The 24,677-nt window shown below is 46.2% G+C and overlaps 1 protein-coding gene across 4 annotated transcripts in view; it reads left to right on the top strand.

Annotated features, from left to right (window-relative positions):
* The window catches only part of CYRIA (CYFIP related Rac1 interactor A), a 112,592-nt gene that overhangs the window by 38,134 nt on the left and 49,781 nt on the right, over positions 1–24,677 (top strand). For 3 of the 4 annotated variants that reach the window (XM_017526137.2, XM_037737454.1, XM_017526126.2), the window contains exon 2: positions 4,711–4,863. The exons of the other annotated variant lie outside the window; for it this stretch is intronic. The gene's annotated coding sequence lies outside the window, so the exon portion shown is untranslated. The remainder of the gene's footprint in view (positions 1–4,710; positions 4,864–24,677) is intronic. 4 annotated transcript variants of the gene reach the window in all.

The following is a 24,677-nucleotide window of genomic DNA, read 5'->3' as shown; positions in this document are numbered from 1 at the left end:
CAACTGGACGTGAAAGTAACCAGCCCATGGGGGTGTGGATTGTATTCGGGTGATCACATGTTCTTACATGCCTAGGACAGTCCTGGTGTCTGCCTGTTGTCCCAGCATTATTATTAAAAGGGCCCCCTTTCACTCTCAGAGGTGTCCGGGTTTGGATGAAAAACCGTTAAGTCACCCAGTTGTATGTCTGTGTATATAAAAGTGGTTAGCAGCACTTAGTGTGGATGTGTAGCGTGGAGAGTATGTGGACATAGAAGCCAGTGCCCATGAGTTCTGACGGCTCAGAAGCTGTGGGTTAGCGCCGCTGCACGGTCATGGGTAAATCACTTAACGATTTCACAGCACACACGGCTCTGAGGTGAGATCAGGGGCCTCAAAGTCTGATAAATGGTGGTTCAGATCCTTTCGCATAGGCTGCTAGCTTTGACCTTTACAAAATTACTTAGCTTTTCTCAACTGTAAATTAAGAGTAATCATATGGACCTCTCAGAGTGGGTATCGTTTTTACGCAGTCTATGTACAGCATCTAGCATATTTTCTGACAAATCGTAACCTGCCAACAAATGGTGCCTGTGTTGTTGTTTTTATTCCAGGACAGTGACTGCCTTTGGCCTTAGTCTTTTCAATGGGGAAATGGTAAGAGATGATCCCGTCTTTCCTGGCTTCCCAGGCTTCATGAGGCTGTAACCCGGTGGCATCCCTGAAGCCTGGTATCTCGGGTTTGTGTGCCCTGCTGTGCTGGGGATGCAGAAAGGAACCGCTTGCCTGCCTGCCCAGCTGCTCCATCCCTCTGGGACATGGGAATTGGATTCGCAGGGCATCATCCTCTCCACCCATCTTGGTGGCTCTCCCATCTCAGGCCCTCCCTTCATCTCCTCCCTGGCCCAGCCACTCCCTCCTCCCACAGTGGTGCTGTATAAACACCAAGACCAGAATGTCATTTACTGGTGTTGGCTGACATTGGTCGGCTGCTACCCTGAGGGGACTGGGGACCAAATTCCTAATCCGGCCTGCATAGCACCTCTCTGTATTTCCTGCCTGGAGAGTCTCTATCTTCCTTCTCTCCTTTTGAAGGAAGGTGGCATCTGTTCCTAGTGTATTTGCTTTATTCTCTATCTTGCCACTACTTGGCTTTGCAGAATTTGAGCCAGCCTGCCTAAGTTCACACCTTGACTCTCCCACTCAAAAGCTAAATCCCATGGACAAGTGACTTCATCACTCTGTGCCTCAGTTACCTCATCTGTAAAAGTGGACAATAATACTACTACCTAGTTTGGTTGCCATGAGGTTTCAGGGGGTCACTAGGTGCATGGTGCTAAACAAAGCGCAACACACAGTAGGTACTTGATCAGTATTAGCCGTTTTTATTATCTAAACACCGGCCCCTTCTGGTTTCTCAATGTTGGTCTGTGCTGCTGGCATTGAGGAACTTAGTCTAAGCTCTGCTGCTGGTGAACTATGGAAACAAGCATGCCCCACCCTGGGCTTTGGGTCCCTTGACTGCCTGCCCCAGAGGGTGGGGACGTGCTCTTTGGGGCCCTTTTGGCCTCTCATAGTGGATACTGCCTTCCCTTCCGTTGCCCTGCCTTGTTTTTCAATGTCTAGACCCATTCAGAAGGGGAAGGCAGCAGCCGTTTAAAGCTGTTCCTCAGCCCTCCCCTGAATGGGACCGGGAGGGACAGGACACAGGGAAAGGTCGCTGGACTGGAAGACAAGAGATGCCTATTTTGGGCCCTAGTTCTGTTTTGAGACTCTGGATGAGGCCTCTCCTGTCTCTGATTTCTCCATTTATAAACTGGGGTGATTACCCATCAGCTTTGTACCTCTCTCAAAATGAGCGAAGATGTAAAGATACAGAAAAGCATTTTACTGGCTGCCAGGTGCAACAGAAGGGCAAGCTCCTGATTGTGTTGGCGCTGTGAGTCCCACCAGGCCAGACACAGGGCAGAGCACTGTGGAAACAGCGTGGGCCACCCGTGGCTGCTTGGATGGGAGCAAATGCGTGCTGGGGTTGCTGGTGATCTGTGAAGCTGTGCTGCCCGTGGAGACGCGAGATGAGAGTTTTCAGTTTCTTTCCCTCCCCTCGCTCTCTGTTCTCCCTAATAGACATTTGGCCCTGGGGTGACTCACACAGTAAACCATCGGCAATTGCTTCAGAAGGCTTGGACTCCTCTCAAATATAAACTGACTTTTTGTTGTTCTATGTTTGCTTTAGGGGAAGTGGGGCAGATCCCTGGGAGGCCATTAGCTGTGGGACCCAGAGTAAGCCCCTGCCCTTGGAGAGCTGTTGTGTTGCATCTGTTAGGTGGGAGGAGGTGGGGTGAGAGTGAGAGCGGAGTTGGGGTCCATGTTAACTGAATTCGTGGCCGTGGATCGGAGCCAGGTCGGTGACACTAAAACCCTCTCAGAAGATTTTTAACCATACAAATTTCCTGGCCATTAGCTAAGAAGCTGACAAAAAATATAGACCCAACCCTGTACTGCTTAGCCGGTACCCTTACCTCTGGAGTAGGGGCGCCAGTATCTAACGGCTTACCCTTGAGGGGGTTCTGCATTCTTTACCACTGGTGCCCATCAGGGGCCTACGAAGAGCATTAGCATTAGTAGACGTGGTATTCAGTTATTATTAGAGTCATGTCTGTGTGTGGTTGTTCATACCAGGTGACTGTCATTCTTTACGATGTGCATTTGGAGCTGAGCAATTTCCGTAAGCCTGAGTAAATAAGTAGAGTGAAGAAAATGGGTAGAAAACAGGCAGAGGAGGTGTGGTAGAATCATGATCAGGAGGAAATCCGGTGTTCCGCCTGACTGACTCTTGGTTTTGTGGTGGAAGATAGCAGCATCCTTGCTGAACCCAGCTGAGTGAATCCGTCCCAGTCATGCACACTGAAAATGGGTTGAATTTTGAGGACATCTGAGAGAAAAAAAAGCAATGAAGATGGGATACCTCTCCCGGATATGGGATCACTTTGGGAGCTTTTCTCTTGTTTCAAGATCCTTTTGTGACGCACCTGGCCTCTCAGCCGGTCAGGAGGTGAGGAACAGGGCCTTACCCCAGAATCCATCTTTGGAAATTCACCACCTTCAGTGTCTGCACCTGAGTGTGTGGAAAACAGCCCTATGCCAGGCTGTGCTCGGTGGTGAGAAATGGGATTTGTGGACCGAAACCCTGAGTCTGCAGGAAGTAAACTTCTTTGCCCCGCCCCGCTACCATCACAATCCAGTTTCCCAAACTGCAGGTCCCAGCTCCACTAATGTCCACTCAGAAATCACTTTCTCATCAGGCCAAGGACGTTTCAAAGTTGCTGTGTTTTCTCTATCATTTCCTTCCCTCCTCCCCGACTTCACTTCCTGTTTTTTCTTCCTCTTTCTCCACCCCCACCCCGTCTCTCCTGGCATGTCCCTTGTTGTCTGAGAACAGGAACAAAGCCCTGAGCCAGGGAGCGTTGATAATCGTGACTTCCTGAGGTGCCCTCTTACTGCTGCCCCTGCTGCTGAGAGTCAGAGCCGGCCCAGCCTCTGAGGGCATGAGAGCCCCAGCTGGGAGCCTGGCTGGAAGCCTTGGACTTTAGACATCCCCCCAAGCCCCACCCCTATCCCCCACCCCCATCAGAAAGAGAATCTAATAAGAATAATCTTTCATGCCCTTACAACAATTTCAGTTTCCAAAGAACTGCCTCATGCATTTGAATGGAAACACTGGAAAAAAACAGACAACTCTAGTGTTTCGTCCTAGTAAGGAACTATAGTTGAGTTTAGATAACAAAAGGTAGATTTAAGAGGCCCAAGCTTATTTCTGTTTCTGCCTTGCATCTCTTTTTTGACTCTGCAGATCATTCTAGCTCTTGAAAGACTGGTTTCCTACCTCCCTGGAAAAAATGGAATTAATGGTATCTTACAGGGATTTTTTTGAGGACAAATTAATAAGAAAGTGTATCTCTATAATTCTTACGATATACTTGACAGATATTTGCTTAATAAGTGAGTGCTCCCCTCTATGTCCTGCGATTTGGTTTTTTGCACAAAGGAGTGGACATTTAAATGCACAGTAGCCAGGGGGAAAAGGAATCCATATCTGTTGCTGTGTTTCTCTGAAACATGGAGAGAGAGGTGGGCGTGGGGGCAACTGGGTCCACACTTGCTTCTCACTGAAAAGCAGCACTCACTCCCCACCGTGTCACTGTGTTCATGGGTCATGGTATTTTATAACAATATTTTTCTAATGCGAAACAGGGAGAACCATCCCAACCACATGCCTGAGGTAGGCTGTTTTACGAATTTAGCTCCCAGGGGTGAAACTACAAAAACAGCAATCTGGAAAAAGTGCCACCTCCCTTTTTCAAAATCTATTAAACCAAAAATAAAAAATAAAAAGACTTCCCATTCAAGGTCAATGACCACTTGTTTGAGAAATCAGCCTGACCATGTGGCTGCATTTAAAAGATATGTCAAAGGTCAGAGAGTCAGAGACATGTTCCAATGTGGATGTGACTCCCACACCGCTGAGTCTTCAAGGGGGGCTGTTTTCTTCTCTGAGCCTCAATCTTCTAATTATGAAATGAAAGAATTAGACAAGATTCTCTTAGATGTCCTTCAGGCCTGAAAACCTATGATCTGTGACTCTCTCTGCTCTCCTTAAAAAATATATTGTGACTAGCGGAGAATGGAAAATTGCTTCTCACAATAACATGACTTGCCTTCCCTTTTCAGCAGGGTGCCACCATCTGAAGGACAGAAAAGCTACAGGACTCTAGGAGGCCACAGTCCTGATTTAAGCCCGACTTACTTTGGCCAGGCAGCAGCTAAGCCGGTTCATTCCATCAGCCTGGATTGGTGAAACTGAATCACAGGAGATATTTCCAGGTGAGAAACAATTGACTTCGATCATAGCATGTAGCACAGTGATAACCATCATTGTACTGCAGGAAGTGTGTCATCTGCATGCTTATATTATGAAAGACGTGAAAGTATTAAGAACAGTGATTTGACTACATCTGTTCTTGATCAAAAGCCGTGCCTCCTGACATCACATACATCTAAAGAAAGGCAAATGAAAAAGGACTTGAATAGTAACTGACATTCATTTCAAGGTAGCTGTCTGCAAGGGGTTCAAGACCCTGGGCTCTATAGCTGTATTCTGAGTGAGATTTCTGCTATCTTTTGGGGGTCAAGGAATGAAAGAGGGTAACTTAGAACTACACGCTGGAAAAGAACAGATTCGAGCTGCACGTCTTGGTTCGTTTTTCCTTGCAGAATCTGTTTAAGATTTAGTACTCCTTTCTGTGCATGCTAGCTGACTGGGTTTAGACAGTAAGAGGAGAGGTCCTTTGGTAGCCAGCCTGAGATGGAATTTAGATCTCATGTTAGAGACCTGACTTGCATCCCACCCGCAACAACATCTTTAGAAACGAATTTAGTTCATGAAGTTTCATTCAAGGGCACTTGCAGCAGACAGGCTGTAGCTAACCACTCTCGTCACCCGCTTCCCTGACTGCCAACACAATGGTTCTGTCTTCTTACTGCTTTTCTCTCTCCCCTCCTCCCAATCATTAATGGTTCTGTCTTCTTATTGCTCTTTCCTCTTGCCTCCTCCCAATCACTTATGGACCCTTTTCTTCTTATGTGCAAGGAATGTGGCCACATCTACTAGAATGTCTTCACCGGACTCACACCTGATGTAGGCTGGCATCCATCCCAGATGACTAAAGATGGGCCAAGGGTTCAGCTGCCTGGACTGTGGTATATTAACACATCTCTCTCAAGTAGGCCCAGCGTCCCCACAAGGACAAGGTCAGGAATCATGAAAAAAATGCCAACACATTGAGATGGCTATACATCTTTACTCTCACACTAGTTTCTGGTGTTATCTTCTGCTGCCCTCTGTCTTGAAGCTCTTGTTTCTCAGCTAGATACCTTGAGTTTTCTTGAAAACTAAAACCAAAGCCTTTCATGAAGCTAAGCATAGGACAGAAGGTAAAACTAGGTGATACCTGAAGCTCCTTTTGCGTTCCTAGGATTGTTTTATCCCAGACTTGCTTCTTATGCCAGACTCTTATTCTTTGGGGAACACGCTTATCTCTTTCCTGCTTCCCTTCTGCCTCTTGTGGTTTCTTTCTCTAGCCTGGTCTCTGAGCTAAAGCATAAATCAGTGGAAAGGGAAAAGCTTTGCGATTTACACACACTTGACTTCTTGACTTCAGATCTCAGCTGTGCTATGTGTTGGTTCAGTCATTTTGCTTAAATCATCATTTTAAATCCCCAAGCTTCTGTTTCCCCACCTGCAAGGTAGGAATAGTACACTCCATGTTATAGGCTGGTGTTGAGGATTAAGTGAGATCTCACTTGAGCATGGTTTCTTGCTTAAAGGAGACCTCAGCAAATGCCAGCTCCTCTCCTTACCCAATCTTTTTAAGAGCTACTTAAATACAGCTTTGATCTTATATCTGGATTTCATTTGAACCTTGTGCCTAAAATCCAGGACAGGCCTTGTCGACAAACACTGTTAAGTCCCAATGATTTAAAAAGGAGAGAACTGTTAACAGGCTTTTTGATTTCAGAGTTCCTCATCCATAGAAGCCTTTTCTCACCTGGGCTTTAGCCAGATTGCCTCTCTAACCTGGCCATTGGAAGGTTTTCTTTGCCAAATCCAAAGTTAGAACCACTACTTTCCTAGACTTTTGACTCTGTTCTCTATCCCCTGAGGTATTAGCTGAAAACTGACCCCCTCTCGGTGACTTTTTCCCTTCAGACTAGCCTACATCCAAGACCCAGAGTAATGGGTCAGTTAATTTTGGGCAGGTGTCCTGGCCTGGTACTCAGCAACAGTCAGGGTTCAAGCACATGCTCATTCAGGGCTTCCTTCCTTGCCTGTTAGCTTTTCTGAGGTAGTCATTCATTCAGTCAACAGATATTCAGAGAACATGAACCATGCAGTGGGTGGCCTGTGCTGATCTTCGTGCTAAGGATACAGGACAGAGCAAAACCAAGTTCTCGTTCTCAAGGAGCTTGCATTCAAGTAGGGTCAAGAGATCATCGGCAAGTAACAAACATGCATGTATTACATCAGGCAGTATTAGGTGCTACGAAAAAAAATAAAGCAGAAAAAAAAATAAAGCTAAGTCAGAGAGCTAGAGGGTTCAGGGAAATGGGCATGACTGTTTCATACAGGCTGCTGGGGAACACCTCTGGATAAGGCATTATTTGGGAAGGATCTAGAGAAAGTGGGGGAGCAAGGGTAGAAGGAACAGCCAGAACTAAAGCTCTGAGCAGGGAATGTGCTTGGATTTTACCCAACCTCGAGTGACCAGTAGGATTGGAGCAGGAGGAATGTGGAACCTGTGGACAGAAGTGAGGGCAGAGAGGTCTTGGGCATTTATGGTCTGGCTGGCTTTTCTGGACATTTCTCGACCCTTCCTTTCTCTTCCCCAGAGCTCTTACCCAGTGTAGTGTTAGTCATTCATTCAACAATCTTTACTGTGCCCTAGCTACTGAGACTCTGCAGATTAATGAGTCTGGGCCCCATTCTTAGGACCCCATTCTTGGTGCTAGTTCAAGGCTTCTTGGGGAAGTTGCAGGAATAAAGTAGGTTGAAGTAAACAGTTGTCTTAATTTGATCATAGAGCCAATTTGCTAGAGTAGGAATTTTCCACTGGAACCTCCCATAGGTAACTTTTACCTATTCTCTTGGAATTCACTGACATGACCAACTATTGCTCTGTCTTGCCTTCAGGGTAGAAGGAGGATCATTCATTCAGCAGACATATGAGTGCCTCTTCTATGTGAGTGCTGCACTAGGCACTGGGGAGAAATGAGGACTATGTCAGCCCCTGCAGTTGAGTTGCCTCTGGTTTTACCAGGAGATGCACTAATGGCTAGACAGCACACTTTTATCAGTGTTGCAGTAGGAATGGGTGTTTGGGGAGCTCAGAGAGGAGTCCCTGACCCAGACTGAGGAGGGGAACCACGGAAGCTCCCTGGGAGCATGTCTACACTCAGTCCTGGAGATGGGATGTAGCCAGACAGGTACCGAGCAGGGAGGCCAAGATGCTTCAGGGAAGGGTGTTAGGAATTTCCGGGCCGGGAGATGGAAATGCAAAGGCGAGAACTGTGCCTTGGAGAACGCTGTGCACCTTCACCTCCCTCCTGAGACTGTGGAATGTGGAGAGGTGAATCTGAGAGACCAAGGGACTCACTTAGAGAGGGAGGTGAGGGTATGAATTAGAGATTTTCCAGACAAGGCCAAGTGATTGGAGTCTATTTTGAGGAGAGCTCAGAGCTACTCACAGTTTTTAAGCAAAAATGGATGAGCTGATAGGTTTGGAGTTTTAAGAGGCAAAGAGCCTAATTTTATTTGAAACCCCAGGTCCTTAAAATGCTTATTTTATACCTCTTTCATATATTATTATAAGATTATAGTTTCCTTGGCTGTAAAATAAGTTCACACAGATCAACTGAACGAGATGGCTGTGGGTAGCAGATGCATACAGTGGCCCTTCCCACCGCTAGTGCTGTAGTGAGTGTTAAACGTCAACATTTCATGCCTAGTCTTAGTACACAAATAGCTATGAAATGGTTAGAACATAAGCTTTGTTTCTTTAGAAGTGGCTGGCAAAAACTTACACTATTCCAGTAGAAATGATGGAATTTAGATCTTGTTACCTTTTCTTCCAGTCAGAAAATGATTGGGTAATATCCATTCCTTAACCCTCTCTCCATTGCATACTAAAATCAGAGTGTTCTCATTAGAATTTACACACTCATTAAACAGGTAGTATCTGAGTATCTACCAGGGGCCACACCCTGTTTTGGGCCTGTGAACATCAGGACGAATCAGACATGATCAGTACCTCTAGGAGTTCCCAATCATGTGACAAAGACAAGGGAAGCCAACAATCAGAGGAGCAGATAGTGGGTGAGAGCCCAGACATGAACAAAGCGATGTGGATGCAGAGGTTGGAAGGTGTTCTCTGCCCAAGAAAGTCAGGGCAGGCTCCAGGAGGGGCCATATGGTTTGGGCACTGAAGGCTGAGTAGGAGTTGGGAGCTGGAAAAGAGACGCTCGGGTACATAACTGCACTCTATAAATAAGGGCCAACATTCATTTCTCTGTCATGGGTGAGGAGGAAATAGCCAGCCTGCTCATCATGCTCAGATAATGCCTCAACTCTGCTTTTCAAAAATCCATTAGTAGCCACCTCCTCATCCTCCCACTTTGTCCCCAACAGTGACTAAAAAGAAGCAAATTGACTAATTTGGGTTGATCTTTTCTCTGACCCTGTGGAGGTGTTAGTGAGCAGAATAGGGTACGGGGACCAAGAAAAGAAGAAGAAAGAAGAAGAGGAGGAATTCATCTTCATCACCCAAAAACGTGGATTTAGCAGCAGGGATTGCACCATAACTCCCTGGTGGTAACATGCAGCTTTACAGAGACATGAGTCTGTTTCTTCATAGTGAAAACTGTATTTCCCCTGTTACCTTCTTCTTGGAACTCTTGGGGTAGAATATGTATATATGTGTGTGTGTATATCTATCTGTATATATATATAGATACACACAGAGAGGATTTCTGTACATGTGGATGTACTTACATGTATGTATTTATGAGTATATATGTGCATATGTATATATGTGTACATTATGTAGGATTTATTCTAGAACCTAGCTCAGAGCCCAGTGCAGCTGACCTCCCATCACCCCTGCTGGCTAAAGATGAATGGGTTGGCTAGACCTAAACTTTCACCAACGGGCTTCCCTGGATATGACAAGATCACTGTACTTCATTTTATTGGATATTCACAAGCTCTAGGAGGGAGCCTGGGACCAGGTACAGAAGATGAGACTGAAGCTCAGGGAGGAAGTGGCTTGCCCAAAGTCTACAGCTATGAGAACATCAGGATCTAAACTCTTGTCTAACTGTCCCTTCTTCCACTATACATGCTGTGTATCAACCTCTCCACAAGCAGATGGGGCTTCAGGCAGACCAAGGAGGAAATTCTGGAGCTAAGCATTGTGAGTGGACTTGAGTCTCACCTACACTCCAAAATGCAGGACTGGGCGAGCAGTGAGGTCGGAGCAGCATGCCTAGAAGCATGCTGGGAAGAAGGAGTGAAGAGAAGAAGAGGCAGGGTTCTTTTCAGAGGCAGCATCCTCCCACCCCTGCCCCTGCACTGAGGCAGATTCGAGCACACTCATTCTCACCTGGGTTCTGTTGTCCTCCATGTCCTCAGAATCCACGCCAAAGGCCACTTCCCCAAGGAAGCCTGCCTTGATAGCCCAGCTGGAAAGAGTTCCTTTCTCCTTCAAAACCCCACAGTGCTGTCTCTGTGTGGCACTTTCCTGGTACAACAGGGATATAGATTTTTTTTAAAAGTTGTGAGGGTGGAGGTGGGTGGAAGGAGAAAAACAAAAAAAATGGCCATGAGATCTGGGGTTAACTTGGATTCTAGTCCGAACTGCCACTGACTCACCAATTAACCTTGGACAACCCTCTTCCCTTAATCATCACTATGAGGGAATTTGGCTTGATCATGCAGCTTCTTCCATCTCTGAACTTGACTTTAAGGTACCCAACTCCCAAAAGAGTCCTTGAGTCCACTTGAATCGCACATGGCCTGGCAGGACCCCGGTGTGGCGTTTGCACTTTAACCACCTCCACCAGGAAGCCCCGCTGGAGGGAGATAAATCACCTCTCACTGCTTCATAGCAGGCAGGGCCTCTGTCAGTCCTCAACAGACAACGGCTGATCTGGCTCACAGAGTGAAAGGGTCTCAGCTTGTACCCCGCGCTCCTGGCTGCAGGCCTTAGTGAGGCAGCTACCAGCCCTATACCGAGAGCTCTGGCGCACCTGCTATGTTCAGTTGCCTGGTTTCCGTCCTCTCTGCTTCTTCCAACCCTGTCTTTGTTCTTTCTTTGGGTTGGAATCTAGGAGAACCGGCTTGGCAGGGGGTTTTGGCCTAGGCCTGATGGCAAGCTTGCCTTTTTCTGTTTGGAGCTGTAAGCTGGCGGCACGCTGGCCCCAGGACGGAGACTGCACTGACCTGGAAGTCGGAAGAGTCCGGGATTGGGGCCAGGTGCACACTGGCAGAGGAGTTCTGAAGAATCATGACTGCTGAAACCAGCATGGCCAGTATTTCCTCTGAGGCCCCCACTTAGTTGTCACGAACCTCAGCTCTTTCGTGTCTCCAGACCTGAAGGCTTGGCTATGCTGCAAATCAGGGAAGAAGGGGAATGGCCATCTATCAATTGTCTTCACTAGAAGGAGCCTAGAAACCTGTTGACATCTGCAGAGGCACATGGACCTAGTTTAAGGACCCCCATATAACAGATATTGTACATGGTAGTGGGCTTCAGGTGAGGTTTGCTTTAATTGTGGTCTTGATGTAATTCTTTGTAGCGCTGTGGTTAGGAGCCCAGGTTCTGGAGCCAGAATGCCTGGGCTGGAATTCTCTTCAGCCGTTCTCAGCTGATGCTCTTGGGCAAGTTATCAAACTCTTCATAGGACAGTTTTCTCATCTCTAAAATGAGAAGACTAGCAGCACCAGCCTTGTAAGGCTTCTGATATCATTACATGAGTTAATATAGGTAAGCATTTAGAAAGATGCTTGGAGCATTGTTAAGGACTCAGTGATTGCTAGCAGTTTTTATTTTGAATTGAAGCCTCAGTTGAATTTTCTATTAGAAGCAAATGTCTGCAGTACGATGTAGGTTCAAACACTTGCTGACCTTTTATGAAGCATCTTCTGCGTGCGGAGCTAGGCCTGGATGATGGAATTGCAAAGCCGAGGCCAGCATCCTGACAGATATCAGGATGAACACCCGGCAGGCATCCCTAGTGTGTGACACCGTTGGTGCCCTTAGACAACCAGTGAAAGGTCTTAGGAGACCAGAGGCAGGAAGGGCCTCTGAGCGAGGAGTCCTCTCAGGGGGAGTGAGTGAAAGGCCCAGAGTCAGTGTGGAAGCAGGAGCCTGGGGGAGCCGGGGAAGGCTGAAGAGTTGACAAAGGGTGACTTAGGGAAGGATGCCATTGTGAATGGGAAAGTGGGAAACCAGCCAAAGAGAGAGGAATTGTTCAGCAGGGAGTTTTTGGTGCTAGTGTGAGCAGTAAGTTCTACCTGAAGCCTCTTCAGTGCAAATGCCTGCAGGCCCCAGGAGTAGATCCTCCACTTTGTCCAGCCCTGGAGTCAGGAGGACAGGGAGGGAGAAAGTGTCAGTGGCGGGTTCCCACCATGGAGGACAGAACAGCCACCACTCCAAGGCCGAGTGAGCACAGGCCTCCTCTGTGTACAGCCTGAGCCAGGCTAGCCTCGTCCCCTTGAGGGACCTGACAAAGACTGGCTTGTTCTCCGCTGACATCAGGCCTCGCCCTCAGGATTGCTCTGTGCTTCGGGGGCAAGATCTCACACAGCGATAATCGAGCTAAACAGAAGAGAAGAATCGAGTGAAGATGGTCTCAGGCGTCACCATGCCAACCCTGGGCCTGCGGAGGGCACCTGCCCTGTGTCCCATCTGCACCTCCCAGTTTGCACCAGGGACATCCCAGTGGTAGAGCTGCTGGTATCGGCTCAGAAAGGCCAGCTGCCTGGTCACTGGGCCACCAAATGTTACAGTCACATTCAGTAATAGCTCTAATATGTAGGTTGACTGTTTTCTGCTTTTGCATTGCATTTAGATTTTCTATTATAACAGAGATTTCTGTGGAGAGCTATAACTCGGAAGTTTCATAAAGCTCATTTTTGGAGGGAGCTGAGGGATCGTCCGGTTTACCTCTGTGTGATCCCATTTCCAGGTGAAGAAACAGGCTGGGAGAGTGGAGGCAGTGTTGGTCGTGAAGAGAGTGAAGACTTCATAGCCATCTAGTCCAGCTCAAGGACTGACATATTCTAGTAAAGCACTTAGTACCAAGCCCGGCCTGCCATGGGACTCAGTAAGTCCTGTCACTGGTTACAATGTAAACTTCCATTTGTGCCAAGTGCAAGCAGTAAAGGGGCCCACTTATAAAACCAAAGACCTATTAAACCAGTAGGAGAGGAGCTCCTGGTTTAGGGACCAATCCTAAAACAACCACTGGGGACTTGGGGGATGCAGACGAAAATGGGGATGCAGTGATTCTCAAACTTCAGGCCACTGAGGATTGGATTAAAACGTAGACCTGCATTCAGCAGTTCTCACGTGGGGCTGGAGTGGCTGCATTCATAACACGCTCCCAGGTGGGTGCCAGTTCCCAGACCATGCTCAGAGCAGTAAGAGCCTAGAAAATTCAAAGAAAAGAAAAGTAAGCCATTTTGAATTTCATGGTTAGAAGCAGTTTATGGAAAATTCATTGCCAGAGCTCCTTTATGGACAAGAACTTCTGGCTCCTGTTTGGAGCCTGATTCAGTCCGTGTAATGGAGTCACACAGAAGGGAATGGTCTTGATGTGATCATGTTTTAAGTACCGACTATAAAACAGGCAGTAAGTAGGCTGAGCAGGGGAGAAACGCAGATCATCTAATACAATAGTTGCAGCAACGGAGACGTGACCGCAGTGCTACAGGACCAAGAAGAGGCCCAAGAATTTTGCTGTGCCTCAATTTCCTTATCTAAAAAAACTACTCTGCAGAGATATTTTGAAGATAAGTAAGAGCCAGCAAAGAGCTTGACATCCAGTAGGCATTCAAGAAAAGGCAGCTGTGGAGAGGAATGTGGCACCTTGCCAAGGCCACATGGCTGCTGAGAGGCAGGTGAATGGATGTCCCCATGCTCTCTCCTCAGTGTATTTTCCATCCTCCACTGAGGACCTGAGGACTTGAGGTTATTTTGTGTAGCTGAGCTGGGTTGTCAGACGATATGAGCTGAGGAGCAACGCAGATCTTGTGTTGGAATCACAGTTTACTGTCTTCAAGCAGAATGAAGACTTAGCCCGAACACTGCTTGATCTGTCTGGGAGGCTTGCAAGCTCGCCAGAGGATGAAAGGCAAAGTGTTCAAATGTAGAGACCTGTGTGGCCGCAGACAGCAGCTCGGGAACCCCGACCACAGGGGAAAGTTTAAACCAGGATAGAGCATGGCTGAGTCATCAGGAGCTGGGCTGGGCTTACACAGAAATTCGGAGATAAACTTTGTGCATTTGTTTGTTTGGTTTAATTGTGGTTTTGGTTTATCAATCTAAACAGGGAAGTTCCACAAGGACTTTGCTGCCTTCTCTTGTGGACTGCAGATTTCCTGAAGGGACATCCTCCATGGGAGCAACTTGTACCTTTGTCCGCCCCCCATCTGTCTGTAAGAACAGGCTCGGGAGTACAGATCATGAATTGAGGGTCTCCAACTATGTGCATTTCCGTTTCCAGAGCATTTTCCAGGCCCAAAATGTAATTTTAAGTGGAGGTTTTGTTTAAATGAGCTATAGAAACTCATTCTGATAAGCTCGTGGTAGGATCCTCACCTCTCTTTTTACCCTTAACTTGAGTGAAGTTGATTCAGCCACAACACAGATGTTTTCCCCAATGGAAAACGTGACTTAAGAAATTAGTTGAAGGGGCTGGAGAAGATAATTACTAAACCAAATGGTGAAGTCTATTCGTATTTCCTTCTCAAATGTCATAGCCCCGTTTTCTGGCAAAGCGGTCAAGACAAACGGTTTTGAAATGACCTTGAAGCGGGAATTGAGTTACTACATTAAGTGAGCACTTAACTACAACTATGAGTTTATACACTTTTTACAAATGAGGGGAATAATATTTAGAAAATATTCAGGATGTTGAACTTGATACCTCTGTCCTTTTTTCACCAATTTTTACCTTTGTATAAAGTACCTACCTGACCAGGTCTGGCATTTTTAATGTGAGATGAGAATGACCCTTAGTGGATAAAATACTTAACTGCAAGCTTTTGCAGTTGCCCAGAGAAAAGCTCTCCATTTTAGCAGAAATATACAATATAGTCACTTTTCAAACTGACCTATTGGAGAGTAATTGTGAGAATTAAATGAGAGTATTTACATGCAGCGCTTCGTGTAGCATTGAGTGTAGGGCTGACACTCAGTGGATGGCTACTGTTAGTATACTTATCGGATCATGAGAATTTGACTTAGATGAAGGCCTCTATGAAAACAGGGGAGTGAGTCTTGGGGTTTCAGTGTCAGGGTCCTCTGCGTCTGCCCTGGTATGCTTAGGAAAGGGAACTGAAGAGAATCATGTGCTCTCCTGCCCAGAGGCGGAGGCATTAAATACCTGAAAGTGCACTCCTGAAAATGCATGGAAGTCTTCTAGAGGAATTTAGACTTACAGGAACGTATTATTCATTCTCACACTACTATAAAGATATACCTGAGACTGGATGATTTATAAAGGAAAGAGGTTTAATTGACTCATGGTTTCACATGGCTGGGGAGACCTCACAATCAAGGAGGAAGGTGGGGGAGGAACAAAGTCATGTCTTACATGGCGGCAGGCAAGAGAGCTTGTGCTGGGAACTCCCATTTATAAAACCATCAGATCTCATGAGACATATTCATTACCACGAGAGCAGTATGGGGGAACTGCCACCATGATTCAATTACCTCTCACCAGGTTCCTCCCATGACACATGGGGATTGTGGGACCTACAATTCCAGGTGAGATTTTGGGTGGGGACGCAGTCAACCATATCAATAAGTATCCATATAATGAGATCCATCTCCATTTGGTGGGGAGACATTGCTATTTTGCAAGCCTGTCCTTGAAGTTGGACTTCTCACACAGCTCAGCCAGCTGGTCAGAATCCATGCTGAGATGGTTCTGCAGGCTTCTTGTCATGAAAGTAAGTCTCTGGCCATTACATCCTAGCAGTGGGAGGCAGGCTCTTCTCAAATTCTGCTGTCTGTTTTAGAAGTTAATTTGTGCATCATTGAGGACATATTTTACTTTTCCGATGACTCAAATTTTCTTCTTTAACTCTCAAGCATAACATGAGATCTTTAGCTATAGCCTTATTAAAGTGAGGGAGACCATGGTGGAACCATTTTTATTCCTCCTCTCCCTTCATCCCACCCTCTTTTTTCCTTTTTTTCTCCTTCCTTGCTTCCTTGCTTCCTTCCTTCCTTCTTTCCTTCCTTCCTTCCTTCCTTCTTCCTATCCTCTCACCCTTTTCCCCCCTCCCATCCATGTGCTCTCCCTTCCTTCTGTCTTTCTCTCTTTCTAAATAGTTGCCTGGAAGGACCTCAGGCTGGAGGAACTTGGATACTGATTGTGGCCTTCATGCCACCATTCTTCACTCATTCTTTCATGTATTCAGCCAACACTTACTCCCTGGGTGGCTTGCTATGGATTCAATCACAATTAAGTCCCAGTTCCCATCCAGGGGACCTTTACCTCCTAGGAGGAGAGATAGGCAGACAAGCGGGCGTGACCAGGAATTCAGAAATGTGGTGGGAGAGAGGACACGGGGCTGTGGCATGAGGTGCAGAGGGCAAAGAGTCCCCCCCCGCAGGACTGGGACAGGCATCATGGCCTGGCAGGGAACTACTTTCAGACAGTGCAGGCTTAAGAGCCACACAGAAAAACTGGTCCAGTTACTTCAACATAACCAGAAGAGTGGGAGCTGCCAACAGCTTGGCTTTCACAGATCTTAGAGCCAACCCTGTGACAGCTGCTACTCCAGAGACCCCTCATATCCAGCCTCCACCCCCCAGTATGTGTGATCTCAGCAGATCCCAAAGTGAAGGACGCTGGGCTCCCTTCTTCACAGCTCATGGGCTTCTTGGCAGTGGGATGTTCACTGGGAGTTTCTCCTTCTCCTCCATCTCAAACTACAGCCCCTTTCTGCAGGAAGCCTTTCCAGATTCTTCTAGCCTGGATGAGGTACCTCCTCTTTTGGACCTTTTGCCCCAAACACTTTGCCCAGATCACAATCCTCACTTGAACCTTCCTCCCCATTTCAGTTGTCTTTGAACATGAATTCCCGTCCTTACTGCAGGAGCCACATTTTATTTAGCTCTAGTCTCTAAAAAGAGCAATGCTCATGTATTTATTTCTTTGACTAGTCACCAGATTTCAACCCTGTATTAAGAAATGTGTTAGGTACAGAGGATGGCTTGATGATTAACACCTGCCCTCAAGATGTTCAACAGACAGGTGTATTATATTTTTGATAGAAATATATGCAAGATATATATTTTGGGACTATATAAAGAAAGAAGAAGTCTATCCTACCTTTGGGGCAAGTGTCAAGGATGATGAAGTGTGTTGGATTGAGGGAGGATCAGTGGAATTGAGAAGATTGGAAGTGAAATGTGTATAGTTAGATAACTAAGCAGAGACAATACAGTTTTGCAAACTATACAGAAATTTTGGTTATGCTTATAATTTTTAGAAACGTCACAAAAGTTTATCATGTATTCCAACTACATGCTGCACTGTACATAGGCTGCCGAGGCCTTGGTGGTTTTGAATCTCATCTTTATCGTCTGTAACTCAGAAGGACTGGACCACTGGGCTAGATTAGGGACACTGCTCCCTGTTCCAGCATTCTAGGGTTTTATACAATGAGAATGTCAGCAATCCCCAAAAATGTATTCAGGCAACCTAATGCCAAACCATGTGCTAATGAGTTAATTAGAAATGAGACACAATTTGCTATGAGTTTCCACAGTCCTCTTCCCCTGACCAGAGGCCACAGGCCATGTCTTAAGCCGTTTTCTGTTTCCCAGAAACATTGAATAATAGCACAGGAGTATTCGACAAAATAACGTAGCAGCTCAGAGTGTGAGTTTTCTAGTATGATGGGCTGTGTTTGAATACCAGTTCTGCTGGTGATTAACTGAGTTACCGTGGTCAAGTTATTCACTTGCTTCAAGTGTTCTCATATGTAAAAGGGAGATGGTAATAGCACAGAGCCTTGAGTTTGATTTTGGCATTAAAGATTATACTTATGTATTTAGCACAATGCCTAGCACAGAATATATGCACACTCTGTGGAAATCATTATTATTATTCATCTTACTAAGTAAGCAGTAAGTACTCAATTGCATATTTTGTTGGCCGTAAATCAGTACATATTGGCAATATGCTCTGTCTGCCAAAATTCCACAGTACCATCTTGGGTGGCATCATTAAAGGTTTAGTGTCCAGATGGAAGCGAGATGGAATCCTTCTGGTCAGACCATACTCAGAGGCCTGGAAACGGTTCTGGATACTACACAGTAGTAGCTTCTTTGACCAGTGAGAGTGTGTGAATAAAATATCAGGATGATCTGAGAACCTCTTTGCCCTGTGATATGGAGGAAGAAGCTTATGTTTTGTTTTGGGAGGAGACATGACAGGGGAGTCATGAAAGATGTCTTCATTCATTACACATATACGTATGGCATTCCTTCTATGTGTCAGGCCCTATTCTAGGAGTTGAGGATACATAAATAAATGATGATATATACTAAAAAGGAAAACAGAGTTTCTGGGGAGTGGGGGTCAAGTAGTATTTTGGACAGAACAGTTAGGTTAGGCTCCACTGAAAAACCCCAAATGAATAGATAAAGAAAATCTATGCAGAGTGGGGAAAAAGCATTCCAGGTGGAAGGACTAGCAAGTGCAAAGGTCCTGTGTCCGAAACATGTGGTCTCCAGCTGGAAACTGAGGTCTGAGGAGGGGTGAGATGACATGCCCACGGTCTTGTAGCTAATCCATGTTTCAGTTGAGATGTTGATATTCAAAGTCAGGCTTTTCAGACAGCAAAGCTCATGCCTACTGCACTCTGCTCTTTAGACAGGGGAGGGAGAGAAGAGCCTGGGGCCCCAGAGGTCCCCCTTGTGTGCTTTATCCCCTGTATCCCTGGCCTACAGTTCCAGAGATGACCAGCAGAGGGTACCATGCACCGGGTTTCCGCAGCCACTGCCTGAAGCCATGTTGAATGAGCAAATGTCTGCAGCCGCCTCTGTGAGATCTAAATGTCTCCTTGGCAGGAAATCCGCGAGGAGCACGGCGGGGTTGTGCAAACAGCCTTACAATGTCCGCTTGTGTATGTGCACTCGCCTTCGCTTGTATCGCCCACAATGCTCTGTTTTTTTTGGATAATGGGGCTCTGTGGACCCATGTGCCTTGTCATGCAAAGGGAGTGACCTGCGTTTGTCATAAATGGGCTCTTGTATGATTAATAGTCATGTGAATGATCCCGTCGCAGCAGCGGTTCAGCACCCAGCTTCACCTCTTCACCGACGTGGTGGTCTGAGTCGGCTTTCTTCTCCAGCTCCAAAGCAGCAGTGCAGGATTTATTGCTGAAAGGGAAATGACTTGTTTGCACTGTGGTTGCAATTTTTAAAATGCGAGGCAGGGGGCGTAGATACTTATTTGTTGTCGGGACTTACTGCGTGCCGGATGCTGCATTAAGAACTTTACCTGCCATTGTCTTACTTACTTAGTAACAATACTGAGAAGGAAATATTTTGATTTGCATTTCACTCACAAGGGAAACGCAGATTCAAAAGAGTCCAGTGACTCTCCCAACGTCTCCAAAGCTCATGCTGTTTCCATGAAATGATTCCCTTTCCTTTTTAAAGTAGCTTGGTCTGTGGTCCACACGCTACGAATGGCCGTCCTCATTCCACTTGGCCATCTATAAACTGAAATTTGTGATCTTAAAATAGATGAGGGATTTCCTCGTTTCTGGGCTTCCATGTATTTATTTTACCTCCTGAAAATATATCAGTCTGCATGTGTGCATTTTTCTGAGAAAGCCAGTTTTCATTAGATTTTCAAAGTAGTCTGTGATCCTAAAACAAAAGTCACCCAAAAGTGTTTATATTTGGGGAAATGCTTATTTTTCTGTGACCTGTTTTTCTCACCAGTGACTGTTTTCTCTGCTCAGTCTGTGTGGTTGACGTCTTTGATGTTGCTGCTGAGTAGCGACTAGTTACCCAGCCCATCCGATCCATCTCAGTGGCCATAAATGAAGAATGGGATGTTTCGGACTCTTCTTGGTGGTTGGGTAGGGAGGAGTGAGGAGGCGTGGTTGAAATGGCTAAAACATGGACAGCCAGTCAGAGATAGTCCCTGCAAGAATCCACAACAGCAAAGGTGCTTACTTATGTCTGAGGCTTGGGGAGGAGGTTACTGGGAGAAACGATAGGTAGAGCGTCTTTAGGCATTCCAGGAAAAGGGAACAGCATGAGCAAAAACACAGAGAAAAAACCAGGCACTGTGGCTCACACCTGTAATCTCAGCACTTTGGGTGGCCTAAGCGGGTGGATTACTTGAGGCCAAGAGTTCAAAACCAGCCTGTCCAACATGGCGAAACCCTGTCTCTACTAAAAATACAAAAATTAGCCAGGTGTGGTGGCATGCACCTGTAATCCCAGCTGCTTGGGAGGCTAAGGCAGAAGAATCACTTGAACCCGGGAGGCAGAGGTAGCAGTAAGCCGAGATGGTGCCACTGCACTCCAGGCTGGATGACAAAGCAGACTCCAGCTTGGGGAAAAAAAAAAAAAAAGAAGCAAGGAGCCAAGAACACTTGAACACTTGCACTGTCATACTCAGGTGGCTTATGTGCAGAGTGATCAGAGGAGTTTCAGCAGAGGGGCAGGATCTTGAAAGAGCTCTAAGCCAGGTTTATAGCCTCGCATACCAAGTAAAAATTTTACCCACCTTTATTTGACAGCCAGCTTGGCAAGCGTTTACGCTAACCATGGCTAACTTCATCTACACAACTAACTCTGTGTTCTATTTGCTCCCTGGATTCTGTTTCAAGAAGTAGCAGCTCCCCACCCTGGCCCCTCCCTGCCTGGCAGGCCCACCTCCCACCGCTCTGTAGGCTGTCACCTCATCCACCTTTCCTGTTCCAGCCTTAGGGTGACAGTCTGCACAGCTTGCTAGAGCTCCAAGCCAGGGCTTTTACTTTAACATGTTAGTTTTGTTTGCAGTGAAGAGTACATTGAAAACAATGGCAATTCCTCCTTTCAGAAGCCGGAAACAAAGGCAGAGCTGCACCTGTCTCCGAGATTTCAAGTGAGGTTTTGACATTCTGGACATTCTTGATGCTTGAGATTTCACGGAGCATGCTAACCTCCCTTGGCGTCAAATTCTTTGGGTTTTTAGTATGTGATAGCTATTATTGGGGTTTTTTTTTTTTTTGGTGCTAAAATAATTTTTGATATCCCTCTGCATTTTCTAAAATAAATTTGACCTAGGAGCAAATTCCCTGAGTGCTTTGACATGTAAACTCCAAAGCCTCCTTTGGTACCCAGGTGAGCTCCAGTTTAAGAAACCTCAACATCTGGAAACCTTCTTAGATGTCAAGTCATCCCATGGTCCTGAGGCCATTGAATTCTGCAGGGCCTTTTGCTTCTCAGAAGCACGACTTTCATCAGGACTCACCTCCCTGCCCCTTGACCTGACAGGTTGCATTTTACCACCTGCGAGAGAACTATGGGAGCAGATAAACTCCGTGAACAAATGCATGATGCAGTTACCTGGGGAATGAAAGCCAGGCAGGGTTTTTTTTGTTTTGTTTTGTTTTTTAGTTCCATTATAAGCTAACAGAAATGGAACAGACTTAATTCCTCAGAATTCACTGTATACGGTATATGACCTTCCCTGCGATATGTTCAGAGACTGATGAATGATCCTAGGGGTCTCGAGTATCCAATGTAAGAGTGGAAGGAGGAGAGAGAGAGACTAGAGAGAGAGATGAGGACACCCAAGAGAAGGGCAGAGGGAAGAGGCATGGATCTAAGGGAGGTGTGGAGAGCATTTGGTGGGAGAGTAGATCAAGGGGTACAGCAGGTGGAGAAATCTCAGGTGGTGCCCAGGGCTGAGATTGGGAGGATAATAATGCCTTTCATCGGGTGAGGGAGGACGAGATTTTGGGAAGGGTGGAAAGATTTCTGTGGCCTTCCCCAAATGGCTGTGCTTGCGAGCCTGGCGCTGGGAACAGAAGCCCAATATAGGGCAAGAGGCTGAGAGTCATCTGCCTATGGGTGGAAGTTGGAGTCCAAAAGGCCTCACCAGGGAGGATGAGAAAAGGCTGAAGAAAGGACATGGAGACCAAGACTTAAAGGCCAGATGGAGAAGGTAGAAACTTAAGGAGGAGCTTCCAGAGAGGTGAGAGAGGAGGACGGGGGTGGGTCCCAAGCATCTCAGCAAGGAGGAGTCGATCAGCGGTGCCCACAACAACACTTCACCTACAGCTCTGCTCTCAGAGGGTTGGCGGGTCCTGGCTGTTGCTTATTAAATACTTGAGAAAGAATTCTGGAGAAAGGAGGTTTGTAATCCAAAAGAACTGACGGTCTGTTTAAGCAAACTCACTGTCAGAACAGCCCAAATTTGAGGTAACTTCTAGGCATTCCCGTTCACTTTCTAGAATGGAGTTGAAGCCAACCCAGAGAGGAAGAGGAACTTGCCCAAAGTTACACTAATTGAATGGCATCTCCAAGATGAGTGCTTGCGTCTCTGGGGCCCCTTGCCCTGCAGGGATCCCTTTCCCTTTGAAATGAGGCAGCACGGGCCTGGGTGGACTGAGAGTGTCCACCTGCGTAGGTGAGAAGCAGACACCTCAAGCAGTTTCCTCAGTGTGTTCTTGATTTCCCAAGAGAAAGGGGACAGGTTCACTGCTGACTTCCCAGCCGTGGCCTGGGCCAGAGATGAGCCCAGTTTGATTGCTCCCGTGTTCACTAGCATTGGAAATCAGGGGGCACATTGACTTTCATTCTCTAAAAAAGAATTAATTTTGCCCTCATTTCTTGGGTACATTTTGCTGCTGTAATATTGATGTTTATGGAAAAATTAGCTATGATGAGGTAATAGTCTATTTTAGAAAGCTGAACTCAGATATTGAAAGAACTATTTTAAACCTGCACTTAATTGTTTAATTCCATAATGGTTTCTTGGCTTTTTTTTTTTGAAAATTCCCATGAGTTGCCTTACAACTGGACTCTAGCAGCTTGTGTTCCACGGGGAATGCCAAGACCTTTTGAGGGACACCATGGTATTAATGATCGATGAGAATATTCAAGGCATTTTCCCATTTGAGTGTCATTACATGTAGTGTTAAAACGTTTTGAAAACACATTTTAGCCATTAACTCATTTTTATTGTCAGATGAAAGTGCTTAATAGACTCACTCCACTTCAGTTTTCTTCCTTCATCTTGGAATGAAATCATCTGTTGGATTCTTGGCAATACTTTCGACAACGGAACGGAAAATCTCATGACTTCATTGCAAAAGATGGCAGATGGAGCAGGGATATACAGCCCAGCCCGCCTCTAAAATCGCTAACCTGGTTTAGCAAATACAGGTTCCCAGAAGTTATCAACTGAGCTACTTCATTCCCCTGCTGCCTAATTTCCCACAGAAAAGCAGCTGCTTATTTCACTTAAGAAATGTACCTGTAGTTAAGTATTTTTTAACAGCACCTGTTTTGTATCTGACGTATTGTAAGCTAATGATTAAATGGAAATGGGTATTTTGTTTTGCCTGTAATTCAAAACAGTCAGAGGGTGTAATGTTGTATATGAGGTTCTGTGGTGACCAGGAGAAAGCATGTCTGAGTCATCTGAATTCTAGACATGTCAGGGCTGGGCGCCTTCCTGCTGGGACACCCACTGGATGTCAGCCGATGGTTGGGAGGAGCCAGAAGTGCTGCTGGCTTTGCAGAGCACTGTGGGACATCTGCAAGTCTTTGATGTCACTGACAGCAGTAGCCTCCCTGGCTGCCCATCAGGATTTCTCCAACTCTGAAACTTGTTGTTCAGCTTGAAAGGTAGATTGTCTTAATCACCCTCCTAAAATCACATCCAGTCTCCAGAAACATTCCTAAAGCCAAACTTGACTGTTTTCCTCTACTCTGGTTTTCTTCTGCCCTGCTGGGGAAATCTTGGGGCCCCATTGTAGCGAAGTCAGACTCATAGTAAAACAAAGTGAGGTAGCAGGTGCAGATGCAGCCGCCGGCCTGATGATGTGGGAGGCCAGGTTGTGCTTGTAGCTCTGCTCCCAGCCCCGCACAAGGCATTGGCCAGGTGAGTGATCCTAGACCTCAGGATTTCATAAACCAGTAACATATCCACATAAGCCTGGCAAATTTAGAAGACAACTACAACATCATTTTATAAGATAAATAAAAACCTTGTGACATAGAAATGGTGTTTGAATAACTTTCTGAAAGGCTTATTACGTAGGCTTTTTTTTTTTTTTTTGCCTTGGAGCGACTGAGGCTTGGGAACCACCAGTCAGAATAATCCTAAGGATTTATTTTCCAGTGCTTACTACAGGCCAGGCCTGTCCTAAGTGCTGGGAATACAAGGAGATGTAAAAGCAGCCCTGCCCCAGAAGACAGGGAGATATTGGAGAAAGCATATATAATTATGGTTTGCTGTGACATGCACTGTCGCATGGCACACAAGGCGTGTAAGGTGAGCAGAGAGGAGGAGCTCACTCACGAGAGTGGCTTTCGTTTTTCCTTGTGTAGAATAGAAGGGGAGGGGGAGGGCTCAGGAGGTCCTTCCAAGGATCCTGATTTCCACCCTCCTACTTGAAAGCAGGTGTGGGGAAGCAATTGCGAAGACCTGGTGCTTAGAGGTCACATAGAAGGGGATTCCAGTGACCCTGTTCTGTCACTGGTGAGCTGGAGCAAGTTTTTAAGTCTCTAAGATTCCTTATGTCTGAAATTGGGATAGAGTAACTTTCATATGGTTGTTGTAAAAAATAAAATATAGTAATACATATAGCATCCTCCTCACTC

This window comes from Cebus imitator, unplaced genomic scaffold (genome assembly GCF_001604975.1).
Source record: "Cebus imitator isolate Cc_AM_T3 unplaced genomic scaffold, Cebus_imitator-1.0 Scaffold1, whole genome shotgun sequence".
NCBI lineage: Eukaryota > Metazoa > Chordata > Mammalia > Primates > Cebidae > Cebus > Cebus imitator.
The sequence above is the reverse complement of the archived record's forward strand: the minus strand, read 5'-3'. Positions and strand labels throughout refer to the sequence as shown.